Below are 15,224 nucleotides of genomic sequence, written 5' to 3' on the forward strand. Positions count from 1 at the left end.
ACTTTGCCTAGAACCCTGAGAAGTAATCAGCTGTCTATTGGAGACTAGACCTTCCGTGGAAATAGGAATTAAGAAGTCATTCAGACCCTGCACTACAAGAGGAAAGTGTTTTGCAAACTATAAAGCATTTTATATCTAGAGAAAGGCAATGATTTGTAATGTCTAGAGTCAGCCTCAGAATGAGGAAGATCTGAGGTCAAGTCCTGCTTTTGACACAAACAGGTTTTGACCCTGGGAAATCATTTATACAGACAAATCTCGAAGGTTATTAGTTGCAGAACAGGTGCTGATCTAAATTGGTGCAAGGAGTTTCCTCACTGGAAGTTCTATATATCAATATAACCTATATATCAATGAAATTAGTTCCTCCCCAAAGTGTGATTATTACTATATTACATCATTAAAATAAAATTATAATAACTATACCGATAGTTATTATAGTACATTGTCTGGACCGCTTTTGCCCTTTTCAAATACTTCTTTGTATCAGTTATTTCTGCACCTTAGCTCTTCTTTTACGTTACATAAGCTTCTTAAGGACAAGAACTATGCAGTTTGTCATTTTGTATCCCTAGCACTTAACATAGTACCTTGCATATAGCTGGCATTTCACAACTATCTGTTAAATTGAATGAAATATTATGGATCAATAGCAGATAGGGTCAGAAAGATAAAGCACAGACAAATTGTGGTGGAAGAATTTGAAACTGTATCAAATAATGGTGTGAAAAGTAGACATCCTTGCTTCATTCCCATATTTACTAGAAAAGATTCGTGTGTCCTCATTGCATATTGCTTTTGGTTTTAGATGCTTTTGATGATATTGTAAAAAATCCTTCTATGCATATACTTTGTAGAGTTTTTAGCATAAAAAAGTGTTGTATCCTGTCAAAGGCTTTTTCTGCATCTATTGAGATGATCATATGGTTTGGAATGTTTTTATTTTTAGCATTAATTATTAATTATGTTGATTGTTTCCCTAATGTTGAACTATCCTTGCATCCCTGGTATAAATCCCACTCAGTCATAATGAATGATTTTTTGGGTAAATCATTGTAATATGTTTGATAGGATCTGTCTAAAATTTTTGAATCAATATTCATTAACAGTACTGGAATAGTTTTCTTTCTGTGTTTTTATCTTTCCCTGTTTCAGGTATTAGGACTATATTTGTCTCATAAAGCTAATCTGTTAGAGTGCTTTCTTTCTCAATTTTTGGGAAGAATTTGTGAAGTATATAGGTACTAAGTGTTCCTTACAAGTTTGATAGAATTCTCTTATGAATCCATCAGGACTAGGAGTTTCCTCCCCTCACTCCCCTTCTCACTTTGTTAGTTTCTTTACAACTAGATCTATTTTCTTTTCTGATATTGATTTATTTAAGATCTCTGTCTGGCCTTCTGATAGCTTGAGGATTTTATATTTTTGAAGGTATTCCTTTATTTCTTTTGTATCTTCAGTTTTGTTAGCATATAACTGTATATAATATGTTCTGACTATTCTTTTTATTCCTTCCAGTTTTGCTGTGATTTAACCCTGCTTATTTGCTATTTTATTGATTTGATTTTCTATTCTCTTCGTTAAAAATCAGATTAGCTAAAGGTTTATCAATTTTGTTAGTCTTTTCAAGAACCAGCTTTTAGTTTTACTTATCATTTCTATAGGTTTTTTGCTTATAATTTATTGCAGGAACTTGAAAATCAGACAAAAGGTTTGTGGACCACAGGTCCTACTGAAGATTAGACCGTGTTCTAAACTAAAGGCCATCTCTTGATTATTTATGGAAATAAAGATAGACTTACCAAGTAACAGGCATATCTTGCTTCAACAATTCAAGGATGTGATTGTATCCCTGTAGGTAACCTCCCTGACTCCTTCCCTCCAATGTAGATTATAACCCCTCTTTACGTTAGTAGATCCCTTCATAAGCTGCTGTGGCTTAAAAAAAAATCATATCATCTCAGCCTTAGAATAATAAACCTCTTTGTATTTAACTAGACTGGTCTTCAAATGACAGGTGTAGTCTTTTACTGGGCTCATTTTCAAGTTTTCATTTTGCTGGTACCACCTTTAAGAACTCAAAGTCACCTCTAAGTTACAATGAGGAATTGGAATATGACTTACGTGAAGAAATCACTGAATTCTTCAATTTAGTAACTACTTTTCCAGCAGTTATAAAAAGTAATAAGAATGAATATTTTTCCTCAGAAACTCCAATGGATCTGGTATCTCCATTCATTTAACTGTTCCCTTTAATGATGCTGAGTCATAACTCATCAATGTCTCCCATTCTGTGTGACTCCAGTCCCTACTGACTCATAAATTTGCTCAGTTTCTGCTGGCACATAGCAGATGCTTAACAAATGTTTGTATTATGCTGTATTGTACAGGGAGTGCACCCAGTGTCCTGGAGAAATTCCTCAATTTCTCCTGATATTTCAAGGATATCAGTGAAACACTCAGGCTGTCCACCTGTCATCTCTCACCTTTTCCAGGTAACCCACCCATCTTTTCCTATATCCGTTCCATAATGTTCCATATTGACATCTTTTACTCCTTTCCTTGAAGTTTCTCATTTCCACTTCTTCGGAGAAAGCTTAGTTTCATGTCTCACAGCCCTCTATAATACCACCAGTAAAATATTGATGTTCAAAAGATTATATGTTTATTATGAAAAAGCACTTGATAGAGCAAGGCTCTTTTCTAACAGTGTCTTCCATTCATACATCAAAATTCCTTGAAAGATATAACACTGATAACCTTATTCAATGATCTTATCACAAATATCAGAGGAAGTATAAGGCAGATGAATGTTTGCCAAAGGTATTTGCCACTGTGATCCAGCATAGAGTCTAAGATGAAAGATTCACCTATGCATGACAAAGTTCTCCAGACCCCTTGTTTGTGGAGTACATCATGTTGGTTGTATATTGCAGATGCTTCCATAAAGGATCTATAGAGACTCAAAGTAATTTGGGCTGAATTTCCAGAAGGGAAAGTACATGAGGATGAAGAAATGTCTATTGCTCAAATTTTGACATAAAGTTAAAGAGGCAACCTATGGAACTAGTTCATTAGTATGCATATCTGGGTTAGTATAAATAGACAACAAATTCGGCCTAGAAAAAGAAAAAAGCAGAAGGAAATGAGTATAGAAAGTGGTGAAGTTAGGGAAGTTTTAGAAATCCTTTAAAGACCTCAAATTTCTCTTAGAAACTAGTATTTATATAGCTCTTTACAGCTTACAAAGTGTTTTATAAACCTTATCTCATTTGATTTTCATACCTGGGAGGTGAGGTCTATAGGTATATGATTATCTGCATTTCAAAGATGAAGAAACAGGTCCAGAGAAGTTAAATTACTGGCCCATGGCCACATGATGAGTGTCAGAGACAGTACGTGGATGGACCTCATCTTGGGGAACCTAATTCCAAGATTCAATCCATTATGCTTCACTGCCTCTCATGGTCATTAATACTTAATAGTTTTTATCAAAGAGAATGTAGGTCATGGACAAATCTCTACTTTGTTTCTTTCAGAAGTCATACAGGAACACCACTTTTTTCTAAGGCAAAAGAACATAAGAAATGCCTCCATGGCCAGCTCCATATTACTTCCAATCCAGGGATCCTGATTGAAGGGATACAAAAGGGACACTTATAAGAGACCACAATCATCCTTCATGATAATATCCTTAATCATTTCCAGCTATCATTAATGATTCATTCTTGATCTAGAATCCATTCATTTGTTTTAACCCTATGAAACCTATTTATACATGTGTAAGGGGGGTGGGGTTGATTAATGGATCTATGATCAACTGAGAACCCCAATCCATTTAATGAGATTGCAGGGTGTCAGACTTCAAGTAGTTCATTTGCATTTGTAAGAGTGTAGGCAAACTGCCCTTTCAGACGTAAATGGTCAATTTGCATATGAAAGGGTCAGAAAGGAGCTGAGGATTGTCAGAGACAACAGATTTGCCTTAGGTCTAGAATTCCCTGGCTTCCAAGGATGAACTGGGGAAGATGGAGTTTAGGAATGGAAGAACAGACTTTTGCCATAGAATCATAGATTTAGAGGTGGAAAGGACCTTTGAGACCATGAAGTACGACTCCCTCATATTACAGGAAATTAAAATACAAGAAGGTGAGTGACTTTCTAGTTCAACAGCTAGTATTTGAAACCAAATCACTCTGACTCCAAGTCTAGCATTATATCCACTATTGTATCTCTAGTGGCTCCCATGTCCTTTTATGAAGAAGGAATTACCTCACTGGTGTTTCTCCTTACTCCTGTCTCCTCCTTGTTGATCTCCTTCTTTATCGAGTGGTCTTTGCTTTATCGTTGCTCCTGAAGTGATTCTAGAGCCTAGGCTTAGTTGGAACCTTTCATGTGGCTACCTTTTGTAGAAATCTTCATTACTTTCATGTTTATTTTTTCCCATAGTAGGAATCCTTCCCCCTCTGTCGTCCGCCTATCTAAATGCTTCAAGCTCCAATTTCTTCTCCAGGAGCCCTTCTTTTTGGGTTGGTGTCAGTCCCTGATATTTCCCTGACTCCTCTAGATTTCACTGATCTGGCCTGCATTCTACGTTACATAGAGTCACAAAATTTTAGAGCTAGAAAAAAGACCTTTACGATAATTAAATCCAACTCCTTATCAGCTCAGAGTTCACCACTTCCAATCCCCAAATCAGCTGACGTAGTCACGGGATTTCATCACAGATAATGAGATTATAATTTGGTAATATAGTGTTAAACTCACAGTAAAATTGAGACCACACCTTTATGAGGTAGGAATAAATCTCCTAAGGGAATCCGAAGGGAATGGGGTGATTAGGTGAGCAAACAAGTTAGCTATGCCCCTGGGGGCTTTCAATAGCTAAACTCCAGGGAGTTAGAGAGAGGGAAAGAACTAGGGCTTTGATGGAGAAAACTGAGGGGGTGGGGGAGGAAAGGATTTCTCTGCCTCTTTTTTTCCTCCCCTTCTACCTTTTCTTCCTTCCCTCTCCCCCAATTAGCTAAGTGACTTGTGCAGAAGAAGACAACAGCCTCCACTACTTGTCTCTGTATTTCCTTTGCTGTTTGCCTTCATACCTGTTGTAGTTATTAAAGTGTGATTGCTGCCTTATTTCCCTTTGCCAATCATGCTCTTTTCTGGTGAGTGCCCAGAGAATAGGGTGTGTTTGCTCTTATTTCATAATTTCATAAATAAATTATCAATCCAGTATTTTTATTCCATGAAGTGTCACTGGCCCCATTAAAGTGTCTCTGGATGGAAGAAAAACTTCAGTGTTTCTTCATTGGCAAAATGAAGACATTGGACTAGATGGTATCTAAGGTTCTGTTTTCATTCAGTTTTAGAACTCTAGGAACAGAAACACTGTCTACAACACCTCTTAAATGTCACTATAGAGCCTCACACAGATATACTCCATTCAGAGTTCTAGATGAGTGAGGCAAGGTCATGGAGAGAGAGTTTAGTTGATGTTAATGATGATAGGACCACCTACCATCTAAGCCCATATGCCAGATCATCATGCAGTTGTGTCATGATTGGGGCTACTCACTGACCCAGAATGAATTAGCTCAGACCTTAGAATAGTTCAGTTCCCAGTTTGGGGCCAAACCTAGTGAAGTAAAGCTTTGAAGCACTCATCATACCATGTTTGTAGGCTGCAATGATGACTACATCAACCTGATGTTTGTCTTCTTTCTAGAGAAACCAAAGATTGATAAAAGATTTACTGTAATAATGTGGGGCAGCTAGGTGGCACAGTGGATAGAGCACCGGCCTTGGAGTCAGGAGGACCTGAGTTCAAATCTAGTCTTAGACATTAGTTGTGTGACCCAGTGGCACAATACTTTGGAATAAAGCAAGGGCAGTTGGTGAAATAAGACCTAGAGAGAGACTACAGGAAGACATATTATTTACCAGTTAGTGTAGTAACTGGCTGCTTACTCCCTAAGGATATCTCTGGAGATATGGAAGCCTCTGATACCCTTCTCAATGTGCAAGACAAATAAATACTGTTCAAGAGGAGGGTCTGTCTCCTACTCCACTTATTTGTCAGCTGCTGTCTATGCTGCCTATCCCAGTGAAGACAGCATGGTGCTTTCTCTCTCACTTGTTCAACAGACTGTTTACACACTGGAGACTAAACACCAGTGGATAGTTATTTCTATGACAAAATGAAAATTCTTTATCCTTGCATTTAAGACCCTCCACACCTGGCTATGACCTACTTTTCACATTATTTCCCTTCATGAACTTGTAGTCTATATTCTAGCCAAATAGAATGAGTAGCTGCTTCCAGATTCTTGTTCTTGTTCTAGACTGCAATGCCTTTGTGTAGACTTTACTTCATGCCTTAAAACCCATTTGCTCATTTCTGCCTGTTGAAATGATTCTCATAAGAAATATATACAAGGATACATTACTAATTAGCTTCACCAGTGACTCAGAGGTTTCTGTGAAGCAGTACAAAATAATAGTCACAGGGAAACAGTCTTCTCCAGAGCTAACAGGCTAGGTCTAAGTGGTCACATATTGTTTTATAGAAAAAAAAAATGAAGTGACCTGGAGCCTTTTTCAAATGTACCAATCTAGGTTAAGCAAATGCCAGCCACCTTTTATATGAGCTATTTTAGAGTACATAAACAGGATTAGTGAAATTTATTTGATGTCTGAAACCACACTCATGGACTCATCAGTTATTCTAGCAGTTTCTGTCTATCTGTTCCCACACCCACCTCTCTGGCTGGGAGAAGGGACTGTCTGGCCAGTCTGCATCAGATCCCTTCAGTTGCATCCAGGGTTGTGTTGGAGCCAGCTCAAACCAACTCAAGAGAGCTGATTGTTAAATGTTCAGTATGAAGATTTATACCTCAGATATCACCAAATGCTACAAACTAGAGCTTAATTTATTGTTTTGTTGATTTTCTAGACTTAATAAAGTGATGGAGAAAATGTTGATAATGCAGATTAAACTTAAAAGTGTGTCCTTCATAATTCATTTTTTTACCAGCACACATTCTGTGATCTGTGAGTGATAACTGTAATTAATAAATGCTGTAGATATTCAGAGAGAAAGAGATCAGTGTATATTAGCAAGGTTATAGAAGAAGCATGACTTGGGCTTTGTACAGAAAGATGGCTGGATTCAAAGAGAAGAAGGAGGGATATCCCAAGTGTACAAGTGAGCACAGAAAGTCATGAGAGCGACCATTTTAAAGATCCGAATCAAGTGTTTGCTCCCAGCCCTATTCTCCACAATCTCCCCAATTGCCTGAAAACCCTGGAGAAGCTTCTGCCCTGGTTGGAAGCTTTCCTGATTGGCTACTGCCTCTCTCAGACCACAAGATTAAGAAAGCCCCAGGCAGGCTTTCTGGCCATCTTCCCTAACAGCCTCAGCAATCGCCTTGCCACAGTGTGTAAGCATCTTTCCTTCTCCTCCTTCCCTCCAACTCTGGAATCCTTAACTATGATCACATCAAATCTGCTGTTATTTCTGGATAGGTTTTGTCAATCTACCAAAGCCCCAATCACTGTCTTCATAGCTTTCAGTACCCAAGTGACCTTCCCCAGCCACCACTCCTCTCTGAGAGGGGAAGGGGGTGTGGAGGTAGTCTCCCACATTAGAATGTAACCTCCTTGAGAAGACACTGTATTTCCTTTTGTTGTTATATCCCTAGTGATCAGCATATATTGACACATAGTAAGGCTCAAGAAATTTTTTTTTATTCATTCATTTAAGTGTTAGCCTAATTTTTTTAGTACTAGTGTTTATCGTAGAAAGCATCAGACTGGAAGTCAGCATGGCACTTAACTTTGTGTGACATTGAGATAAGTACTTCACCTATTGGGCCTCTGTTTCCTCGCCTGTGAAATGAGACAATTAGGCAAGATAATTGCTAAGGTCCTTTCTAGCTCTAGCATTTTGTGCCAATGAATTTATGAGGACCAGAAAAATAGAGACAAAATAATTCCACTTCTAAAAGTTTGGACGGCAAATGTGCTGAATGCCTGTATCTTCTATGTCTGAGAGATGTCTCCTGACATTTGTCAAGTAGTCCCAGCTCATTTCTATTTCATTTAACCTAGTCTGATTTTCTTCGACATTTCTCAAGGTATTTTCTCTTTGATGTATGTACTGAACCTCTGTTTCATGCTGTCTGGTATCCAGAAAATGACATGGTATCTTCTCTACACTAAGTTGCTAACAGCTTCTGACACTACCTTTGTAACCTTGGGCAAATGACAACCTCTGGGCCTCAGTTTCCTCAACTAAGAAATTAAGGTTTGGATTCTAACGTCATTTCCAGCTCTAGATCTTTAGAGTTAGAACTTTTGAGGAATAGCCACTAACCAAATAGAGAGTAGCCAGAGTCTAGAGGGACCATACCTCTGAGGTCATCTTGTGCAATCCCCTCATTTTATAGACAAGAAAACCAAGGCTCTGAGAGGTTAACTGGTTTGAGGTCATCCTTGAATAGATTAGTAGGCTAATGGCAGAATCCGCTCAGTCAAGCAGGCAATTAAAAAAATGACTGATATTCTTCTGTTTCTTACATCACCATAGTATCCCATATATGTTTTCTCTTTCCCCTACCAGAAATTCATCTCATATGATGAACAGTATATTTTGGAGAGGGAAAAGAAAGTCAGCACAACTGATCAATTCACTGAAAAATAGTTGTACAATTTTTTTAAAAAATGATGCCTTTTGTTTTTGTATGACATTTATTTCTAAATATAGCTCTCCCCATCTCTACTCTCATCCAGTGAGCCTAACCTTATAATAAATATTTTAAAGTAAAGAGAAAAAATGCCTGGACAATTTTAAATTGAAAAGAATACCTTTCATTTAAGAATTCGTGGTATTTGTAATGTACTTTATACTCTCCAAAGTGATTTTATATCAATAAGCTCATTTGAGCCTTACAGCAACTCTGTGAAGTAAACAGGTGGAAAATATTATCTTCATTTTACAGATGAAGAAACTGAGGTATTAATAGGTGAAGCAATTTGTCCCACTTTACACAACCAGTTGGTAACAGAGACATGACTAAAATCCATGACTAGTTCATTGCTGTTTCTTATAAACTGTGAAAAGAGGAATTCTAAGAAAGCAAAGACTATCCACTGTGACCACATTCTGTCTGGGGACCAAAATGCCTCCTGGCTTCGTCTGAGAACCTCCTGAGAACTCTCCAGGAGCCAGCTCAGTGGCAGACCCCAAGGAGCAGGATTCTTTCTGAAGGCTCTGCTGATTCCCCGTTCCTCATCTCATCCCAGTGTTTAGGTGTTGATGAGATACAACTGTATCACTTCCAGTCCTGAACACATTTTTACATCAAAAGGATTTCTAAGAAATGGATTTACTATAAAACAAAATATTTGGAAAAGAGCCATTGACAGTTATTGGGGAGAACAACATACAAACCACAACCTCAGAAATGGTAACACCCTCAGTTTGTGTTTTCTCTTCTTTTTTTCTTAAAAATCATAGCCACAGCCATATCTGAGCAGCTCTTCTGCTCCATCTCTGAAAGATGCTGGGTGGTGAGTGGGCTGGGATGTCAGGGCATCTGATGATTCCGTATCTGATTTTTCTGCTTCCATAAAGGAAACTTTGGAGAGAAGGCAGAGGTTAAAACTTATGCAAGGCTTCTCAGGGTCTGAATATAACTGACTATGTAATCATACCTTACACTGCATATGTAGCAGGCACTCAGTACTTTTTGGGGGTACTATCCTTATGCTCTTCAAATATTTTTCAGATACCTCATCTGATCCTCATCATGGCCCTCTGTGACTGAGTATTCTTCATGCTTTACAGGTGAGAAAACTAAAGAAAGGAGAGGTTACTAGAGTTTACATGGCAACTGAGTAACAGTCAAAGCTATAACCCAAATGTCCTGACTTCTAATATAATTTTGTTGCTATGGCACCACGCAGCCTCTCCTAGAAAAAGTAGACTCTGGAGAAACAAGGCTGTCCACACTCTTGAGATATTCATGTAGTTTTTGAAGTTTTGCTGTTGATCAACCCCTCCTAGAGACTTTAATATTCTTTACATGGAGCTGTGTCCGCGGTAAGATGTATGAGTACACATGGGTTGCCTAAATGTGGTTCATGGGGATGTATATAGATATCTATCTCCAGAATCTGGCCTCCCCTTCTCCAAGAGAAATTTTGACTTCTCTCTGGAGGGGAAAAAGGAGTATGGGCCCAAGGCTGGCTACTCTATTCTCCACTCAGAGGGAGTACTAGACCAGAATTATATCTATCAGCCCCTCCCCCTAATATTAATGGTTTAGGGGTATGCTTTTTTTTTTTTAGGTTCAAAAGCAACAGAGCTACTGGCTTCCCTGGTTGCTATCCTTTAAAACAGAAGTGAATTGCAAGTTTACAGCTATCTGCTTGGCTCCTTCCAAATGCTAGTTACACAAAAGACTATCACAAATAATGAATATCAAGTAAACCTATTGATCCAACTAGATAGCAAAGAAAAATAAAAGATCAATAGATGAGAATATACCAGGAACTACACAAAAGTAAAGGAGTTCTTTAGACTCTAGCAGACTGATATTCATATTCAATGAAGACAGAGGCTAACTTAACCAAGAGGAAAATGACCAAAGTCTCTAGAAAGGCAACTTGGAAATCAGCAATAGGTTAAGGAGTTGCATTTCCCTTTTATGTCTGCCTTCCAGTGTCTGTCTCTTTCTCTCCAGGTTTCTAGAATTTTTCCTCAAGAGGATCTGGAATTACTAAAAGAGAAATGAAGAAAATCCTCTCCAAAGCTTGCACATTAACTCTACCTTTCATGCAGGTGCACAAGGCAAGGCAACTAGCTATCAGAGCACAGCATGGAGTCATTATTTTGTCCCCCAAGTAGGAGAGTCTTATGCAGCAATAATAAAAATGACAATAAGCAATGATATATCATGTCAAAGTTTGCAAAGTGTTTTAGAAATATGTCATTTTATTCTCACAACAACTCTGGGGAATCAGGTATTATTATTTTCTCTATTTTACAAATGAAAAAATTGACGCAGACATAAATGACTTGCCCGAGGTTACACAACTGAGTGTATGAGACTGGAGTTAAACTCAAGTGCTCTTGACTGAGAACCTGAGCTGGGCTTCCTTTCCTTGGCTTCCAGGATGGATACTACATTTTCACAGCTTCCTTCCTCTCTCTAGTTGCTGCTTCTGTCTGCTTTGCTGGCTCCTCATCTTTCTCTCTCTTCTTAAGTGTGACTTCACTATTCTTTTCCATTTCGTATACACTCCCATAGATTTGGTTATGGTCTTTATGCCTTTGACTCCCCAATCTGTATCTCCAGCTCTGATCTTTCCCTAGATTTCCAATCCTAAATTTGCCTGCTGAGTAAGTAACCTTTGCCACACTTGGATTGTCGATCTTTTTTCACTTGCTCTCACTACATGATTGGTCTACTTCCTTTTCCAATCATGCATTACCTATAGCACACCAATTCCACTATAATTCATTTACCCTCACTGAACATTTCTCCATTACTCTTTGGTGACTGGCACTTGGTTCTTTAGAAACTGTGGTTAGCTGATCAGGATTATCACATACACACATATATACATATGTATGCATGCATATGTATATATATATATATATATATATATATATACACACAGAGAGAAATTCATTAGAAAATATATATTTTGCGAAAACAAGATATCAATGTGTTTAATATATGTATAAAATATAAATATATACAGGTGTATACATATGTAAATATGTATATACAAACACACACATATATATTTAATATTTAAGTATTATAGATGGACAGTGAGCCAGGCCCAAAAGTGAATAGGAAGAAGAAAGTAGATTGGATTGTATTACAAAAAAACTGTGTAGCCCTTTATGTGAAACAAAATGACACTCTTAAAAAAGTCACAGTCTTCTAGTGATGTTACATGGCCACAAATGATGGAGCATCTCAAATTTACCATGTCTAAAGCTAAGTTCATTAATTTTCCTTCAAAATCTTCCTCTGCCCAAAATGAACAAATTATCAGTTTGGTCTTTGCTATACAGATTACAACCTGCCCCTAGATGTTCATCTCTTGTTGTGGCTTTTATTCCTGTTATTCCATAAGTTCACCACATGGGGTCCACCCAGTGTTCCATCGCACCTTTTTTCATTCTCTGACATCATGAGAAACCAGTAGAACCCTGTGGCTGACAACCTGACATCTCCTGCCACTTGAGCAGCCCATCTTCTCCTATCAAAAATTTTCCTGGTGATGTCTTTCACCTCCTGTCCTCCTTTAAATTTCCTCATTGCTTACATATTGCCTCACTCGTAGCCACCATACTCCTCTCCATTGCCCTCTGTATGACTTCAATTTTCACTTCTTTGGAGACTGTTGTATTCCATGTTTTGCTGACATATGAGATAGGAGTAGATACGTCCCCTTTCCATCTTCAAAGTGGTACAGGGATATGGGTATAGAACACTAAAAATAGTATCAATCTTTTTCCATGTGCTAATTACTTTTTTAACTATTCTTTTTTTCACCTTTTAATTTTTTTGTTTTTTTTTTTTGCTATAAAGGATTCCTCTCTAGGAGGGGAGGAGTGATTCATTAGGAAATGTAGGTGATTATGAGAACAAAAGATATCAATAAAATGTATTTAAATTTTTTTTAAAAAAGATAACCTTCACTGGCTCCCCATTACTTACCAAACGTATTGCATAAGACTCTCTATCTTGGATTACTCAATGTTCCATGGCTGAGTAAAGGGGAGAGTTGACAAGAATTTTGAGAGAGCTCTTTTTCTCTTGGCTTCAAGCTTTGTGAGAACTCTGGTTCCAAATTTTTTTTAAAAGAATGTTAAAAATTGTTTTTAAATGTAATTGGGGAAAAAATAAAATATTATTTAAAAAGAATTGCTGCTTTGTTTATTGTTGTGGGTAGTGTTTTTTTGGGTGTGCATTTTTAACATACATTAATGAGAACTAGGAAAACAAAGTATGGCCTCATAAAAGCCCTTCAAACCTCTTTATGCATCAGTAACTAATTACTTAAAATTAGATAAGCCAGAGCAGTACACAACCATTTGTTCTCTTAAGTACCTCATGCATTTCCCCTTCAGATATTATTCACAGTAACTACATCAGACTCCATTTTTTTGTATTAAAAATTTTTTATATCATGTGAAAAATGTTTATTCCAATCTTTAAAATACACTTTGTTCTTTGTAACCCCTGTACAATTTTAAAGTCTTTTTTATTTATTTATTTTTATTAATTTGTTTGTTTTCAGTTTTCTACAATCACTTCCATAAATCTTAGATTTTCTGCCCCTTCCTTCCCTCTTCTTCCCCCTCCCTCCCCAAGATGGCATGCAATCTTATATGGGTTCTACACATACATTCTTATTAAATACATTTTCACCTTAGTCATGTTGCATGGAAGAAGAATTAAAATGAATGGGAGAAACCATAAGAAAAAAACAAAAGAGAAAATAGTCTGCTTCATTCTGCAATACAATTCCATAGTTCTTTCTCTGGATGTGGATGGCATTTTGCCTCAAGAGTCCATTGGGAATTTTTTAGGTCCTTGCATTGCTGTGAAGGGTTAAGTCTACCAGCAACAGTTCATATAAGTCCTTCCAGGCCTCTCTGAAGTCTTCCTGTTCATCATTTCTTATAGCACAATAGTATTCCATTACATTCATATACCACAATTTATTCAGCCATTCCCCATTTGATAGGCATCCCCTTGATTTCCAGTTCTTGGCCACCACAAAGGGACCTTTCCCTTTTTATGATCTCTTTGGGATATAGTCCTAGAAGTGATATTGCTGGGTCAAAGGGTATGCACATTTTTGTAGCCCCAGATTCTATTTTCAAAGAAACAGAAAGGGTAAACTTCATCCCTGCCTTTAGGATTCTCCAAAATTTTGTTTTAATGAAGTATGAACTAATGAAATTTAACAGGGTGCACGTCTAAAAGGGCAGATACATTGTAGATTGTAAGTGCCTAGAAGGCAAGAACCATTTCCCTGTCACTGTCAAAGGATGCCACCACTATGCCTGGGTACTTCATTCAACGGTATTCATGCAACAAATATTTAATACACACTTCCTTTGTGCAACATACTGTGTTGGACTCTGGGGGAGAGACAAAGAGATAAAAATGCTATTAAATAATAATAACTAAATAATAACTACATTAACTAAAATATAAAATAAAACAAGTAAGAGACTGATAGATACAAAAGAAAATTCAAGCATGGAATGGAGTGGTCATTATTTACTGGGGAAATGGGATCATAAAAATTCTTATCAGAGAGGTAGTGTGGTACAGTGACTGGTATTGGATTTGTCTATGACACTGAGTTCAAAAAATGTATGCCACCTGTGTGGCAGGTATCATTTAACTTAAGTCATTTAACTTCCTTGGCACTCATTTCTTCATGTACAAAATAAGGGTAGAACAGGTAACCTCTAAGGTATCTTATAAGCATGATCCTATGTATGTTAGTTCCATCTCCCCAACTAGACAGAAGGTCCTTATTTTTAGAGACTTCTTATCTTTTTCAGCTATTTGGAGTCTTAAAGATTTCACAGAAGAGAGATGGGAAATGCAATTTTATTACAGGGTATTTTCATGTATTGAAAAGAAGGCACGAGGAGATGTTTGGTAGTGGGAATACAGAGACAACGAGGGAAAAAAATAACTAGGGCAGCATCTGTAGATCTCTAGGCATGCTAACCACCTGATACCTTGATAGCCAGATAGGGATAACTCAATGAAGCAGTCAGGGGTCATGGATTTTAGTAGGAGAGGGTAAGACATTTCTGGTTGATTTCCTATCTCAGGACAATTCCAAGAGTAGGCCAGTGAAACCCTGATGGGATAAGCATGAAAGTTCCAGAAGTCAGCCTGACATCAGTGTCCAAAAAACTCTCCCCCTGCCCAAAGCAGAAAGATTTTGCACTATCACAGGAACCTTCTGTCTAGTTCTTTAAAAAAAATTGGTATCTTTTGTTTTTGTCACCTACATGAGCTTTGTAAACTCTAAAGTGTTATAGAAATGCTAATTGTTATCATCATCATCATTCTATCCATTCCTCTCCTTTCAGAGAGCCATGCCTTATGATAAAGACTAAAAAAAAGAAAAAGTTAAACAATACTCACCAACATACTGAAAAAGTTTGACAT

The 15,224-nt window shown here is 37.4% G+C and overlaps 1 long non-coding RNA gene across 3 annotated transcripts in view; it reads left to right on the forward strand.

Moving 5' to 3' along the window:
- LOC140521033 (uncharacterized) overlaps positions 1-15,224 on the forward strand; it is a 39,022-nt gene that overhangs the window by 20,427 nt on the left and 3,371 nt on the right. Inside the window, exons 3-5 of one of the 3 annotated variants that reach the window (XR_011972760.1) lie at positions 2,391-2,495; positions 9,786-9,844; positions 10,743-10,951. This is a non-coding gene — a long non-coding RNA (uncharacterized lncRNA). Of the gene's footprint in view, positions 1-2,390; positions 2,496-9,785; positions 9,845-10,742; positions 10,952-15,224 lie in introns of those variants that run through there. The other 2 variants (XR_011972759.1, XR_011972761.1) reach the window with 2 other exon arrangements.

The sequence above is a fragment of the Notamacropus eugenii genome, chromosome 1 (genome assembly GCF_028372415.1).
Source record: "Notamacropus eugenii isolate mMacEug1 chromosome 1, mMacEug1.pri_v2, whole genome shotgun sequence".
NCBI classification, from domain to species: Eukaryota; Metazoa; Chordata; class Mammalia; order Diprotodontia; family Macropodidae; genus Notamacropus; species Notamacropus eugenii.